The sequence below is a fragment of the Chlorocebus sabaeus genome, chromosome 5 (assembly GCF_047675955.1).
Source record: "Chlorocebus sabaeus isolate Y175 chromosome 5, mChlSab1.0.hap1, whole genome shotgun sequence".
Classification (NCBI taxonomy): domain Eukaryota; kingdom Metazoa; phylum Chordata; class Mammalia; order Primates; family Cercopithecidae; genus Chlorocebus; species Chlorocebus sabaeus.
The window spans coordinates 1913350-1927603 of NC_132908.1; positions in this window are offsets into that span (position 1 = coordinate 1913350).

Below are 14254 nucleotides of genomic sequence, written 5' to 3' on the forward strand. Positions count from 1 at the left end.
GGGCAAGCCTCCCCAGCAGCCCCGTGGGCGGGCAGTGGGCACGCTGTGAGGAGAGCATGCTGGCTCATGCTGGGTCACAGGAAGTTCTTCTTCTGGTCTAGCTTGAAATGGCATTGTTCCCGACGGGCTGGCTCAGGGTGGGGGTGGGGCGTCCCACCCTGCAGCACCCACCCCACGGTCTCAGCCGTCCCCACGGTCTCAACAGTCCCCACGGTCTCAGCAGCCCCCACGGTCTCAGCAGCCCCCACGGTCTCAGCCGTCCCCACGGTCTCAGCAGCCCCCACGGTCTCAGCAGCCCCCACGGTCTCAGCCGTCCCCACGGTCTCAACAGTCCGCACAGTCTCAGCAGCCCCCACGGTCTCAGCCGTCCCCACGGTCTCAGCCGTCCCCACGGTCTCAGCAGCCCCCACGGTCTCAGCCATCCCCACGGTCTCAGCAGCCTCCACGGTCTCAACAGTCCACACAGTCTCAGCAGTCCACACGGTCTCAACAGTCCCCACGGTCTCAGCCGTCCCCACGGTCTCAACAGCCCCCACGGTCTCAGCAGCCCCCACGGTCTCAGCCATCCCCACGGTCTCAGCAGCCTCCACGGTCTCAACAGTCCGCACGGTCTCAGCCATCCCCACGGTCTCGGCAGTCCCCACGGTCTCGGCAGTCCCCACGGTCTCAGCCGCCCCCACGGTCTCAGCCGCCCCCACGGTCTCAGCCATCCCCACGGTCTCAACAGTCCCCACGGTCTCAACAGTCCCCACGGTCTCAGCCGTCCCCACGGTCTCAACAGTCCCCACGGTCTCAGCCGTCCCCACGGTCTCAACAGTCCCCACGGTCTCAGCAGTCCCCACGGTCTCAGCCGTCCCCACGGTCTCAACAGTCCCCATGGTCTCAGCCGTCCCCACGGTCTCAGCCGTCCCCACGGTCTCAGCAGTCCCCACGGTCTCAGGAGCCCCCACGGTCTCAGCAGCCCCCACGGTCTCAGCTGTCCCCACGGTCTCAGCAGCCCCCACGGTCTCAGCCGCCCCCACGGTCTCAGGAGCCCCACGGTCTCAGCAGCCTCCACGGTCTCAACAGTCCGCACAGTCTCAGCCGTGCCCACGGTTTCAGCCGTCCCCACGGTCTCAGCCGCCCCCACGGTCTCAGCCGCCCCCACGGTCTCAGCCGCCCCCACGGTCTCAGCCATCCCCATGGTCTCAGGAGCCCCCACGGTCTCAGCAGTCCCCACGGTCTCAGCCGTTCCCATGGTCTCAGCCGCCCCCACGGTCTCAGGAGCCCCACGGTCTCAGCAACCTCCACGGTCTCAACAGTCCGCACAGTCTCAGCCGTGCCCACGGTTTCAGCCGTCCCCACGGTCTCAGCCGCCCCCACGGTCTCAGCAGCCCCCACGGTCTCAGCCATCCCCATGGTCTCAGGAGCCCCCACGGTCTCAGCAGTCCCCACGGTCTCAGGAGTCCCCACCGTCTCAGGGGTCCCCATGGTCTCAGCCATCCCTATGGTCTCAGCAGTCCCCACTCAGGATTTGAAATTTCAGCGCTGGGTTCTTGGTGGCTCCTCCAGCCCCCTGCCCAGCCCTGTATAGTCATTTCCATCTCCTGGCCTTTCCGCTGCCGTCCCCCTGCTGGATCCTTCATCCTTAGTCCCTGCTGAGAGCAGAAGGACTTGTCAGGAGGAACTGACCAGCAGGATGTGGAATGGACTGGGGGCAGGGAGGGAGAGATGCAAGGACCAGGAGTCGGCTGGGAGGGTTCTTCTAGAAGCTGACCCCTCCCTCCATCTGGCACTCAGCTGCACTAAATTAGCCAGGTGTGGTGGTGCACACCTGTAGTTCCAGCTACTTGGGAGGCTGAGGCACAAGAATCCCTTGAACTCGGAAGGCAGAGGTTGCAGTGAGCTGAAATTGCACCATTGCACTCTAGCTGGGGAGACAGAGTGAGACCCCATCTCTAAAAAGAAAAAAAAGAAAGAAAGAAAGAGAATCATACAATGTTCTCTATCTGTGCCACCAGACCCTTCTTTGTAAAATGAAGACCTCAGTCATGACCCTCAAGAGTCTCTTAAGAGTAACAGCTTTACTGTGATGTAATTCACACACCATACAATCCAGCCATTTGCCACGTGCAAATCAGTGGCTTTCAGTATATTCATAGTTGTGCAATCGTCACCACCATCAATTTTAGAACATTTCTATCACCCCAAAAAGAAATCCTGTGTCCATTAGCAATGATGCCCTATTCTCCCCTTTCCCCAGCCCCTGGAAACCACGAATCTACTTTCTGTCTCTATGGGTTTGCCTATTCTGGACATTTCACAGAAAGAGAATCATTGCTTGAAGCCAGGAGTTCAAGACTGGGCAACAAAGTGAGAACCCCATCTGTACAAAATATTTGAAATTTAGCCAGGCACAGTGGCGCACACCAGTAGTCCCAGCACTTTGCAAGGCTGAGTCAAGAGATTCACTAGAGGCGAGGAATTCAAAACCAGGTCAGGCAACATAGGGAGTACCAATCTCTACAGAAAATTTCCAAACTAGTCAAGTGTGATGGTACGCACCTGTAGTCCTAGCTTACTCAGGAGGCTGAGGTGGGAGGATCGCTCAAGCCCAGGAGTTTTGAGGCTGCAGTGAGCCGTGATCATACCACTGCATTCCAGTCTGGGCAACAGAGTGAGATCCCATCCCTAAAAAAAAAAAAAGAAATATGGCCAGGCACAGTGGCTCATGCCTGTAATCCCAGCACTTTGGGAGGCCAAGACGGGTGGATCACTTGAGGTCAGGAGTTCGAGAACAGCCTGGCCAACACGGTGAAATCCTGTCTCTACCAAAAATACATAAATTAGCCAGGTGTGGGCCAGGCGCCATAGCTCACGCCTGTAATCCCAGCACTTTGGGAGGCCGAAGTGGGCAGATCACCTGAGGTTGGGAGTTCAAGACCAGCCTGAACAACATGGAGAAACCCTGTCTCTACTAAAAATACAAAAAATTAGCTGGGTGTGGTGGTGCACGCCTGTAGTCTCAGCTACTTGGGAGGCTGAGGAAGGAGAATGGCTTGAACCCGGGAGGCAGAGGTTATGGTGAGCTGAGATCGCCCGATTGCACTCCAGCCTGGGCAATAAGAGCACAATTCCGTCTCAAATAATAATAATAATAATAAATTAGCTAGGTGTGGTGGTGCACACCTGTAGTCCCAGCTACTCGGGAGGCTGAGGCACAAGAATACCTTGAACCCAGGAGGCAGAGGTTGCAGTGAGCTGAAATTGCACCATTGCACTCCAGTCGGGGAGACAGAGTGAGACCCTATCTCTAAAAAGAAAAAAAAAAGAAAGAGAATCATACAATGTTTGTCTTTTTGTGTCTGGCGTCTCTCACTCCGCATGTTCTCCAGGTTCATCCACATTGTGGCGTGTGCCAGTGCCTCGCTCTTCTTCACGGCTGAGTGATGCTCCATCATATGGATGGACCACCTTTTGTTGATTCCCTCATTTGCTTATGGATATCTAGGTTGTTTCCACTGTGGGGTTCTTATGAATAATGCTGCCATGAACATTCAGGTATACAGTTTTGATGGACATATGTTTCATGTCTCTAGGGAACAGACCTAGGAGCGGACTGCTCAACCATATGGTGACTCTGTGTTGAGGGCCTTATGAAGGTTAAATCTGATAATTTCAGGAACTTCTCCGTGCTCCTCACACACACAGTAACTTCCTTCCCTCTGCCCCAGGACACCTGAGCAACCAGACTGTAGGGACAAAGGGTGGGGGCTGTCCCCGCACCCTGAGAGGGTCCCTCGCCTCCTGCTCTCTGTCTGAATGTCCTCCTCTGCCAAGAAAGAGACATCAACAAGTTCCTTCTGCCTAGCCGGACCTCCCAAAGTCGCAGGGGTTTTGAGGGTCCACACTGCCCGAGCTCATCTTGACCCCCGTATAAGCCAGACAGCCAGGCAGATGGTCTGTCCACCCTCCAGCTGTCAAACATGTGGATGGTCAGCCTGACGTAGTGACTGGGAAGAGAGGATCTGGGAAGGGAGATGGGCTGTGCTGCCCCAGCTGCTGGGCCCCATAAACATTGTCCCTTGGAGTAGGAGGGGATGGAGAGGGGAAGAGGCAGGGAGTCCTGGGGAGCAAGGCCAGGCTGGGAGAAAGGCCCTGCCCTGCCTCAGATCCAGGATGTAGCGTCCTGGCTACATTTGTGCCCCTTTCACAGTCTGTAACTATTTCTTTGTGGGTGATTTTAATCCGTCTCCACCTACTCATGACCTGTACGAAGGCAGAGACGGGGTCAGTCTTCATCCCTTTTGTGGCTCCACACTTGACCAGGGTAACAGAGTGACAGCTCATGTTTGCTGAGCGACTGTGTGTGTGTGTCCCTCTCCGACACCCCTCTCCACCTCTTTCCCTGTCTGTCCCCTCCCCAGGGTGGGCACCCCCAGCCTGGGCCCTCACAGGCAAGGGCAGGGCCTGTGAACCTCGGCCCCACTCTGGAAAGTGATTAGCGGCCCCGTTCTCCACCAGGGACAGCTGGGGTAGATTTCACACAGTGAGGAGGAGCTCCAGGAACTCCCTCCCTGAGAGCCACACCCTTCATCACTGAGACCCGCTCTGCCCCATCTGTGCCTCCTGTCAGGATTCCTGGGAGGGGAGCGAGGGGAGGGGGCTGCAGCCAGAGGGCGGGCCCAGCTGTCCTTGATTTGTGTGGGGTTTTTCCACTTCAGATGCCTGATTTGCCTGAGCTCATAAAGGATGTGGTTCCCTCCCAGGGAGGGGCCCGTCAGAGAGGGCAGCCCCCCATCCTACCCTCTCCAAGGGCCCGCTGTTCCCAGATCACCCGGGTGGGGACTGAGGAGGGGCAGGAGCCCCTTGCTAGGATGGGGCAAGGCTAACAGCAAGGGCCGTAGGGGCCTCAAGGCTGGTTCAAGGCCAGCTCTGTGGCTGGACATGGTGGCTCACGCTCGTAATTCCAACACTTTGGGAAGTTGAGGTAGGAGGATCACTTGAGCCCAGGAGTTTGATGCCCACTTGGGCAACATAGGGAGATCCCATCTCTACAAAAAAACTGTTTCAATTGGCCAAGCATGGTGGTGCACACCTGTGGTCCCAGCTACTCAGGAGGCTGAGGTGGAAGGATCTCCTGAGCCCAGGAGGTCAAGGCTGCAGTGAACTATGACCGCACCACTGCACTCCAGCCTAGGCCCAATCTCGGAAAAAAAAAAAAAAAAAAAAGCCAGCTCTGCCCCCCTCCTAGCAGGTGACCTTAGCAGGAATCCAGGCCCTGTAATCCCGTGATCCTCACTTCCCTACTGTATTAAAGTTGGCACTTGCCCCCACCTCCCTGAGTACCCAGTTTCTAAGTGCTTGGTGAATGTTCTTTATGATAAAGACCCAGAGAACGTGCAGCAGTGGCCACAGAAGAAGGGGTGCCCAGAAGCTGCTCCCACCCTGGGGGACCTGAGGACCTACCTCATAATTCCATCTTCCCTGCAGACAAGGCTGGAGCGGAAAGGCATCACTGGCCTCACGGTGGCAAGCAGGCCTGGCTTGCTGAAGCCAAAATCTTGTTCCTGGTGACCCACGGACACTGTGACAGAGAACAGTAGTGGGGCTTCCCAGGATTTGCCAAGGCAGACCAAATTCCCAGCGTCGGGAAGCATGCTTCCTCACTGTCTTCAGTCCCATGCCTGCTGGGAGCCTGCCTGGGGCTGCAGGGTTTGCCCGAGGAGCCAGACCCTCTCCTGCAGAGGGGTGGCCCCCAGCCTGCTTCCAGCCACCCTCACTCCTCTCCGTCAGGTCTTCCTTAAGGAATCAGCACAGGGAGAAGGCGACTCGCTACTATTTCCTGTTCTCTCCCATGAATAACTGGGCCCTGCAAACTGCCTCTTGATTACCAGCCTGGCCCAGCTCAGTGTGTAACAATGTAGCAATCCGGCTGGGCGCAGTGGCTCACACCTGTAATCCCAGCACTTTGGGAGGCTGAGGCAGGAGAATTGCTTGAACCTGGGAGGCAGAAGTTGCAGTGAGTCAAGATCGCGCCATTGCACTCCAGCCTGGGTGACAGAGCTAGACTCTGTCTCCAAAAAAAAAAAAAAGGTAGCAATCCTTCTTCCAGGCCGGTAGTCCCATTTCTGCCTCTCTCTCCAGGATGGATCTGAACTGGACGACAGGAGGGTCCCACAGAGCAGGGCTCTCCGTGCCCTCCCCTAGCCCCACCTCCTCCGGTTTCATAGCCCTAAGCCAGGCCTTTGGGCATGGAAGTATTCCTGCCCTGTGGGAAGGGCAGAGCAGCATTCAGTCAGCCCCAAGTGAGTCCCCTGTGGCCAGGTCTGTCCAGCCAGGCCCTGTCGATGGTCTCCACGGACTGGAAGCACCAGGAGTATGTTCATCAGGAGAAAGGGGGCTGGACACAGGCCCAGGAGTCCCATGCACTGCACAGGGCATAGGACTCTGTGCCTGTTTGTGGACCCTGCATGAGTATGCACATCTTCTACGAGTATGCACGTGGGCACAGGTGGAGCGGGGCTCAGAGGCCTGCAGCCAGGCCCCAGTCACCTTCACACAGTGTGGAAAGCCCCAAGTAACACCCAACACGACTTTCAGAATCTGAAAGCCCCATTTTTTTTTTTTGAGACGGAGTCTTGCTGTGTGGTCCAGGCTGGACTGCACTGGCGCGATCTCTGCTCACTGCAAGCTCCGCCTCCCGGGTTCACACCATTCTCCTGCCTCAGCCTCCCGAGTAGCTGGGACTACAGGCGCCCGCCACCACGCCCGGCTAATTTTTTTGTATTTTTAGTAGAGACGGGGTTTCACCATGTTAGCCAGGATGGTCTCGATCTCCTGACCTCGTGATCCGCCTGTCTCGGCCTCCCAAAGTGCTGGGATTACAGGCATGAGCCACCACGCCTGGTATTTTTTATTTTTACTTTTAGAGGGAGTCTCGCTCTGTTGCCCAGGCTTAAGTGCAATGGCACGATCTCAGCTCACCGCAACCTCTGCCTCCCGGATTCAAGCGATTCTCCTGCCTCAGCCTCCCGAGTAGCTGGGATTACAGGCGTGTGCCACCACGTCCAACTAATCTTTTGTATTTTTAGTAGAGACGGGGTTTCACCGTGTTAGCCAGGATGGTCTCCATCTCCTGACCTCGTGATCCGCCTGCCTCGGCCTCGCAAAGTGCTGGGATGACAGGCGTGAGCTGCCCCGCCTGGCTGCCTGTAAGCCCCTTCTGAAGAGCAAGTCGCCCCTGGCTAGCAGACGGGATTCCCAGCAAGTGCGCCTCCATTTGCCCTACTTCCAGGGGCAGCGCCTCACCCCCATAGTGGACCAGACAGGCCAGCAGCCAGAGTCTTACTTGGCTCAATGCCCCGGAGGACCCAGAACCTGCAGCCAGGCCAAGCAAGCGCTCTAAATTCCTCTTCCCAACCCCAACCCTGCCGTGCCCCTCCTAGGCTTCAGAGCCTTCAAACTCAACCCCTATCCCGCCCCATCCCTCCCCTCCCCCTCCCCTCTGGCTGAGAGCCAGGACTCCATCCCTCATCTCCCAGGCTGGTCACTGCTGTCCCCTGCCTGAATCCAGTTGCCCTCCCTCCCCTTAGACCTGGATACACACCAGGAGCTCCCCGGTTTGGAGTTCTGGGGCCCAGCAAAGAATCATACTCCGAGAGAGGCTTCGAGACCAAAAGGCCCTGGAGTTGAGGTGGAAGGGGAAGCCTAGGGCCAGCAGGCCTAGTCCATGGCTGGGAGCAGACCCCAGGGGCCCTGGCACCCAGCCCACCTGGCTCTGGCCACCCTCTCCTCCCCGTCTCCTGCATTGCAGCCACCAGACTCTTTGAAGCCAAGAGTAGCTTGTAAATGTCCTGGTTGGAGATGAAACTTGATAAGACAGGAAGTCACGGGCTGAACCGTGAATAACCTCCAAGGTTTTACAAGGAGACAGGGAGTCGGGGGGCCGTGAGGGGTTGGAAGTGGAGAAGGGTTATCCACAGGTAACCCTGAGCCCGTCCCCAGCCGCCTCCCGGCCTATCTGTCACTGAAGCTCCACCAACCTTCTTCCCAGGGCTTCTGACCCCAAGCTCCATTAACCACTGCCTTAGTGCCCAGGGCCTGGAAAGGGTGATAGGTGGCTTGAGGACCCTGCATTCCCCAGACCACCGACACACCCATGCAGATGTGGGGTACACAACTGGCACCCCTCCTAAGATTGTGCAACCCTGCAGGGGAGTGGGCAGGAGGTGGTGTGAGTGGATGAACATTTGTTCATCTGCTGCTACTGTACGAAGCGCCCCAAGGGCTCGGCGTTTAAGAAAGAGAATGAGAGACGGGCGGATCACGAGGCCAGGAGATCGAGACCATCCTGGCTAACACGGTGAAACCCCGTCTCCACTAAAAAATACAAAAAATTAGCCGGGCGAAGTGGTGGGCGCCTGTAGTCCCAGCTACTCGGGAGGCTGAGGCAGGAGAATGGCGTGAACCCGGGAGGCGGAGCTTGCAGTGAGCTGAGATCCGGCCACTGCACTCCAGCCTGGGCGACAGAGCGAGACTCTGTCTCGGAAGAAAAAAAAAAAAAAAAAAAAAAAGAAAGAGAATGAGGCTGGGCGCAGTGGCTCACGCCTGTAATCCCAGCACTTTGGGAGGCCGAGGCGGGCAGATCACGAGGTCAGGAGATCAAGACCATCCTGCCTAACATGGTGAAACCTCGTCTAAAAATTAACCGGCCGTGGTGGCGGGCGCCTGTAGTCCCAGCTACTCAGGAGGCTGAGGCAGGAGAATGGCGTGAACCCGGCAGACGGAGCTTGCAGTGAGCCGAGATCACGCCACTGCACTCCAGCCTGGGCGACAGAGTGAGACTCCATCTCAAAAAAAAAAAGAAAAAAGAAAGAGAATGAGGGCCAGACATGGTGGCTCACGCCTGTAATCCCAGCACTTTAGGAGGCCAACTATTGCACCTGGCCCAAATAAACTAGGTTCTAAACCAGGTTATCACAGTACTGAAAGTGAGGAATGACTAAGCCTCGGGCTGGGGAGATGGTATCGGTGATAGAGAAAAGGAGACATTTAAAATATATCTGGGGCTGGCTGTGGTGGCTCACACCTGTAATTGCAGCACTTTGGGAGGCTGAGTCAGGTGAATCACCTAAGGTCAGGACTTCAAGACCAGCCTGGTCAACATGGCAAAACTCTTCTCTACTAAAAATACAAACAAAAGAAAATTAGCTGGATGTAGTGGTGCATGCTTGTAATCCCAGCTACTTGAGGGGCTGAGGCAGAATAATCACTTGAACCTGGGAGGCAGAGGTTGCAGTGAGCCGAAATTATGCCACTGTACTCCACTATGGGCAAAAGAGCAAGACTCTGTCTCAAAAAAAACCAAAACACACAAAAAAAGGCTGGGCGTGGTGGTTCACACCTGTAATCCCAGCACTTTGGGAGGCCAAGGCAGGCAGATTACGAGGTCAAGAGATTGAGACCATCCTGGCCAACATGGTGAAACCCTGTGTCTACTACAAATACAAAAATTAGCCAGCGTGGTGGCGGGCGCCTGTAGTCCCAGCTACTCAGAAGGCTGAGGCAGGAGAATTGCTTGAAGCCAGGAGGCAGAGGTTGCAGTGAGCCGAGATCACACCACTGCACTCCAGCCTGGCAACAGAGCAAGATTCCATCTCAAAAAAGAAAAAAAAAAAGAATGAGACGAAGGTACTATGATCGATGGCTTTGAGAAGCTCCTTGACCTAGGATGGGTGAGGCCCGCAAGAGGATAACAGGGGTCCAGTCTATGCATGCACAGAGGAGGCCCACCCAGGGCCCCTGCTGTGGGGAAAGGAGAGGACCACTGGGGCAGAGCCCCCAAGAAAAGCTTCTAGAAGGATTGACACGTGTGGAGGGGACAAAAAAGAAGGAGGAAAAACAAACTCTAGGAATGCAAGGGCTGTGTTTCTAGAATGGGGTCTGGTTTGCCTGGAGGTGCAGGTGAAAGAGTTTGAGCTCAGGTGATGTGGACAATAAAAACAACATAATTGACTGGGCCGAGGAGCTCACACCTGCAATCCCAATATTCTGGGAAACCGAGGCGGGGAATCCCTTGAGCCCAGGAATTCAAGACCAGCCTGGGCAACAAAGCCCAGAGCACGTCTCTACAAAAATTTGTTTAAAAAAATTAGCTGGGCGCAGTGGCTCAGGCCTGTAATCCCAGCACTTTGGGAGACCAAGGCGGGAGGGTCACTTGAGCCCAGGAGTTCCAGACTAGCCTAGACAATACGGCAAAACCCCGTCTCTACTAAAAATACAAAAATTAGCTGGGCGTGGTAGTACACCTGTCGTCCCAGCTGGGAGGATTGCTTGAGTCCAGGAATTCAAGGCTGCAGTGATCCATGGCCGTGCCACTGCACTCCAGCCCAGGCAACAGAGAGACCCCCTTCTCCAGAAGAACCAACCAGGTCGGGCGCAGTGGCTCAGGCCTGTAATCCCAGCACTTTGGGAGGCCGAGGCAGGTGGATCACAAGGTCATGAGATCGAGACCATCCTGGCTAACACGGTGAAACCCCGTCTATACTAAAAATACAAAAAAAAAAATTAGCCGGGCGTGGTGGCGGGCGCCTGTAGTCCGTTACTGGGGAGGCAGAGGTTGCAGAGATCACGCCACTGCACTCCAACCTGGGCGGCAGTGCCAGACTCCGTCTCAAAAAACAAAACAAAACAAAAACCCAAACTGTAATTATGATACACAACACCGATCTCATTTATGGAGTAGGAAATCAAGCTGGAGGGGTGGGGTCAGCCTAGGTCAGAGCAGGCAAGGACTGTGGGAACCTTTGAGGGAGAGACCTGGTCTGGTTATTATTTTGCAGAGAGGACTCTGGTGGGGGAATGGCTGCCAGGAGCTGTCTGCGTTGTGCGGGGGAGAGGTGGGTGGAGGAAAGAGGCGTGGGAGGTGGAACCCTAGGATCTGGCCGAGGGCAGGCCAGGTCCGGGCAGCCTGGGTCCCACGCAGCTGCCCTGGAGAAGGGGCTGGGGGCGTCCTGCCCCCACCCGCGCCCCTAACCACGACTGCCGTTTCCCCCGGCCGCGCCGCCGCCGCCCCCGCCCCCGGCTCTGTCCTCCGGTGACCCTGGAAGGGGCACCCGTGGCTGCGACTGCACTCCATGTAGCGGTAACTTCGTGAAGCCCAGCAAACTCCCTACAGCTGCCCCTGGCACCCTCGGACGACCAGAGGCCCCGGCCTGGGTCCCTGTCACCGGCCCAAGGACGGGAGTGGCCGAGAGGGCTTCTCCGCGCGGTCGGCTCGCCGCCTCCGCTGCGCCCCCCGCGGCCACCCGGGGAACTGCAACGCCGGCCCGCCCCGGCGCCTGCGCACTCAGAACTCCCCGGCCCGGCAGCACGGAGCGAGCGCGCCCCCTGCTTGTCAGTCCCGGGCCCGGGCCCAGGAGGCCGCCTCCAGGGCAGGGACTTGCACGGGGCCGCGGTGCCTTCGCCGACCCTTCTGGACGCCCCCTCCCACCTGCCGGCCCGTACGCGGGTAGGCGGCTCCCGGGAGCTGCCCACGGCCCTCACCCCCACCAGGGGCCACAGCCCCACCAGGGCCAGGCTCCCCGCTCAGGGAAGCCTAAAGCGGTGGGCGAGCAAGAGTCTAAAGTATGGTTAGTTCCCTCATACGGGCCGCAGGGGTTTCCTGGTGGCTGCTCTGAGCCAGGCCTGGGCCCTGGCGAGGGATCACGGTGTCTCAGACACAGAGTTCCTTTTTCTTCCCCGACCCTCGTCGGAGGTGACCACCCAGCCGTGCCCAGGCCTGCGCGCTGCCCCTGAACCCAACCCTTGAGGGGCAAGGCCATGCCCTGGGGAGGAAGGGGCTGCCCCCTCAGAGTCTTCTGTTTCTCAAGGAAGACGCGGGGCAGCCCCAAGAATGGGGTGTCACCCGGCAGGAGCGGGAGGGTAAGGTGACTGATTCCACAGCAGACCCTCCATTGCTGGAGACACCACCCCCTCTTCCAGTGACCGGGCATACAGACCCTGCCCACAGCCGTCACTCCCTGGGCTCTCAATGTGAGGGGGCCTTGGGGTCCTGGGGTTCACCCATCTCCCCACCCAAGGAGTCTGCTTGCCAGCCCCCCAACCTCCTGAACCCAGTTGCCCCCTCCCACCCCAACCACCCTTCCACACCTGTTTTTTTTTTTTTTTTTCTGAGACGGAGTTTTGCTCTTGTTGCCCAGGCTGGAGTGCAATGGTGTGATCTCAACTCACTGCAACCTCCCTGAGCCTCCCAGGTTCAAGTGATTCTCCTGCCTCGGCTTCCCGAGTAGCTGGGATTACAGGCATGTGCCACCACGCCCAGGTAATTCTGTATTTTTAGATGGGGTTTCTCCATCTACAGACCATGTTTGTCAGGCTGGTCTCGAATTCATGACCTCAGGTGATCCACCTGCCTCGGCCTCCAAAAGTGCTGGGATTACAGGCGTGAGCCACTGCTTCCGGCCCACCACACCTCTCTTAACATGGATATTTGGATGACCCTGGGGCCCTGGGATGCAGGCAGGAGGCACTACTCCCCAGCCCCCACCAGGATCACCACCCCTGCACTGCTGTGTCTGAGATCCCCAGGCACCAGCAGGCCTCCAGTCACCCAGCTACAGGCTGAGCTTGGTAGACAGCCCTGGGGACACAGCCCTGCACACGGGGGCCCAGTTTGCAGGTGAAGGCCAGTCTGCTCTTGGGCCTGAGTCCACTCTTGGGGACACGCTGGCTCCAGATGCAGAGCAGGGAGTGCTGGGAGAAGGTAGAACAGCCCAGGCCCCTGCCTGGCCCCATGCCTGGGAAGTCCACTGCCCACTCAGCAGCTCCCTCCCTGCCGCAGCAGAGCCACCTTCCACAGCGCCTGCCCGCAGAGCCCTTCCCAGAGTCACTGCTCCTCCTGCAGGGAGAAGCAGAAAGGGGCAGGTGTGGGCATAGAGGACCTGAGCTGACTGCCTGGAACAGTATTGGGAGCCCTGTGCACCCCCTGCCAGACTCACCATCACCAACTGACCCGGCATGGCAAGACAAGGAACCTGGTAAGAGGCCACTGGCGGCTGGCCACATGTGGCCTGGTCCCCGGCGGCAGAGGACATAGGGCTTCTCCCAGCTGTGTGGCCTCAGACTAATCACCGCATTCTCTGAGTCCCCCTTGTCTTCCCAGAAGAATGAGGTTAAGGAGAGTACCTGCTGCACTGGGGTCAGTCCCTGCAGCGGGCCTGCTCTCACCTGCTGGACTAGGGGGTGGGCAGGCCACAGGCTGGGCTGGGATAGTGCCCGAGAGCCAACGGAGATGTTGGGTGGCCAGGGCAGCCCCAGAGCGGGCTCCACGTTAACCAGTGGCCAGAGTCAGACACACTGGGGTCCAGGTGTAAAAAAGCCGGGGCGTGGGTGGGAGCTGGAATCAGGGGTTGAGAGACCCTCCCCTGCTGCTCTCCGCAGCTCCAGGGAGATTCTGGCAGCTACGCCCCCAGCAGGGCAGAGATGGGGACATTTGCTGGAACAGGAGGCTGCCACAGCACATGGTGGGGAGGGGCAAGCAGCAGGAAGCCCCTCCTGGGTGGGGTCCTCCCCAGGGGCCCTTGGTGCTTTCATCAACATGGACTCCTCCCAACACCCAACCCCATGCACACCCACCTCTAGACCGAGAGCCCACTGGCCTGCAGTGCCAGGAGTCAGGCCTCTGACCCACCGGGCAATGCACACAGCACCCATGCATCTGTAGCATCCTCTGCCCGCCCCGGGTGGCTCTCCTATGCCCTCATCCAACAGGGAGACAGGCTGGGTGCCACTAAGGGAGGCACAAAAAGAGGAAGGTCGAATGTCCCGCCCAAGATCAGGGTCACACAGAGAGTCCGAGGCCAGCAAGGATGCCAGTGGCCTCTGCAACAGCCGCTGACTCCGCATCAGAGCAGGGACCATTAGACCGAGCTGGGGAGGGGCCGGCAGGTGAGAGTCAGCTCCATGAGGGGTGAGCAGGCTGAAGGGGCTAGCAGCACGGCTGGCCTCTCCCTGGTCTCCACTGTGACCCTGTGCCACTGGTGCTGCCCCTCCTGTGGGGGGATGCTGCCTTCCATTTGAGGGTGCCTTTTCCAATTGTACACCCGGAAGCGGGTATGACCACGGGACAGGCCCACTGGGATCGGACCCGAGTCAACGCTCCCTCGGTCACTGGGCCTTCATAAGCACCTGCTCTGACCCAGTGACGTTTAACTCCAGAGTTAGCATCAGTTCAGAGCCCGCATCCAGGAGTCCCCAGAAGGTCTCATGATCT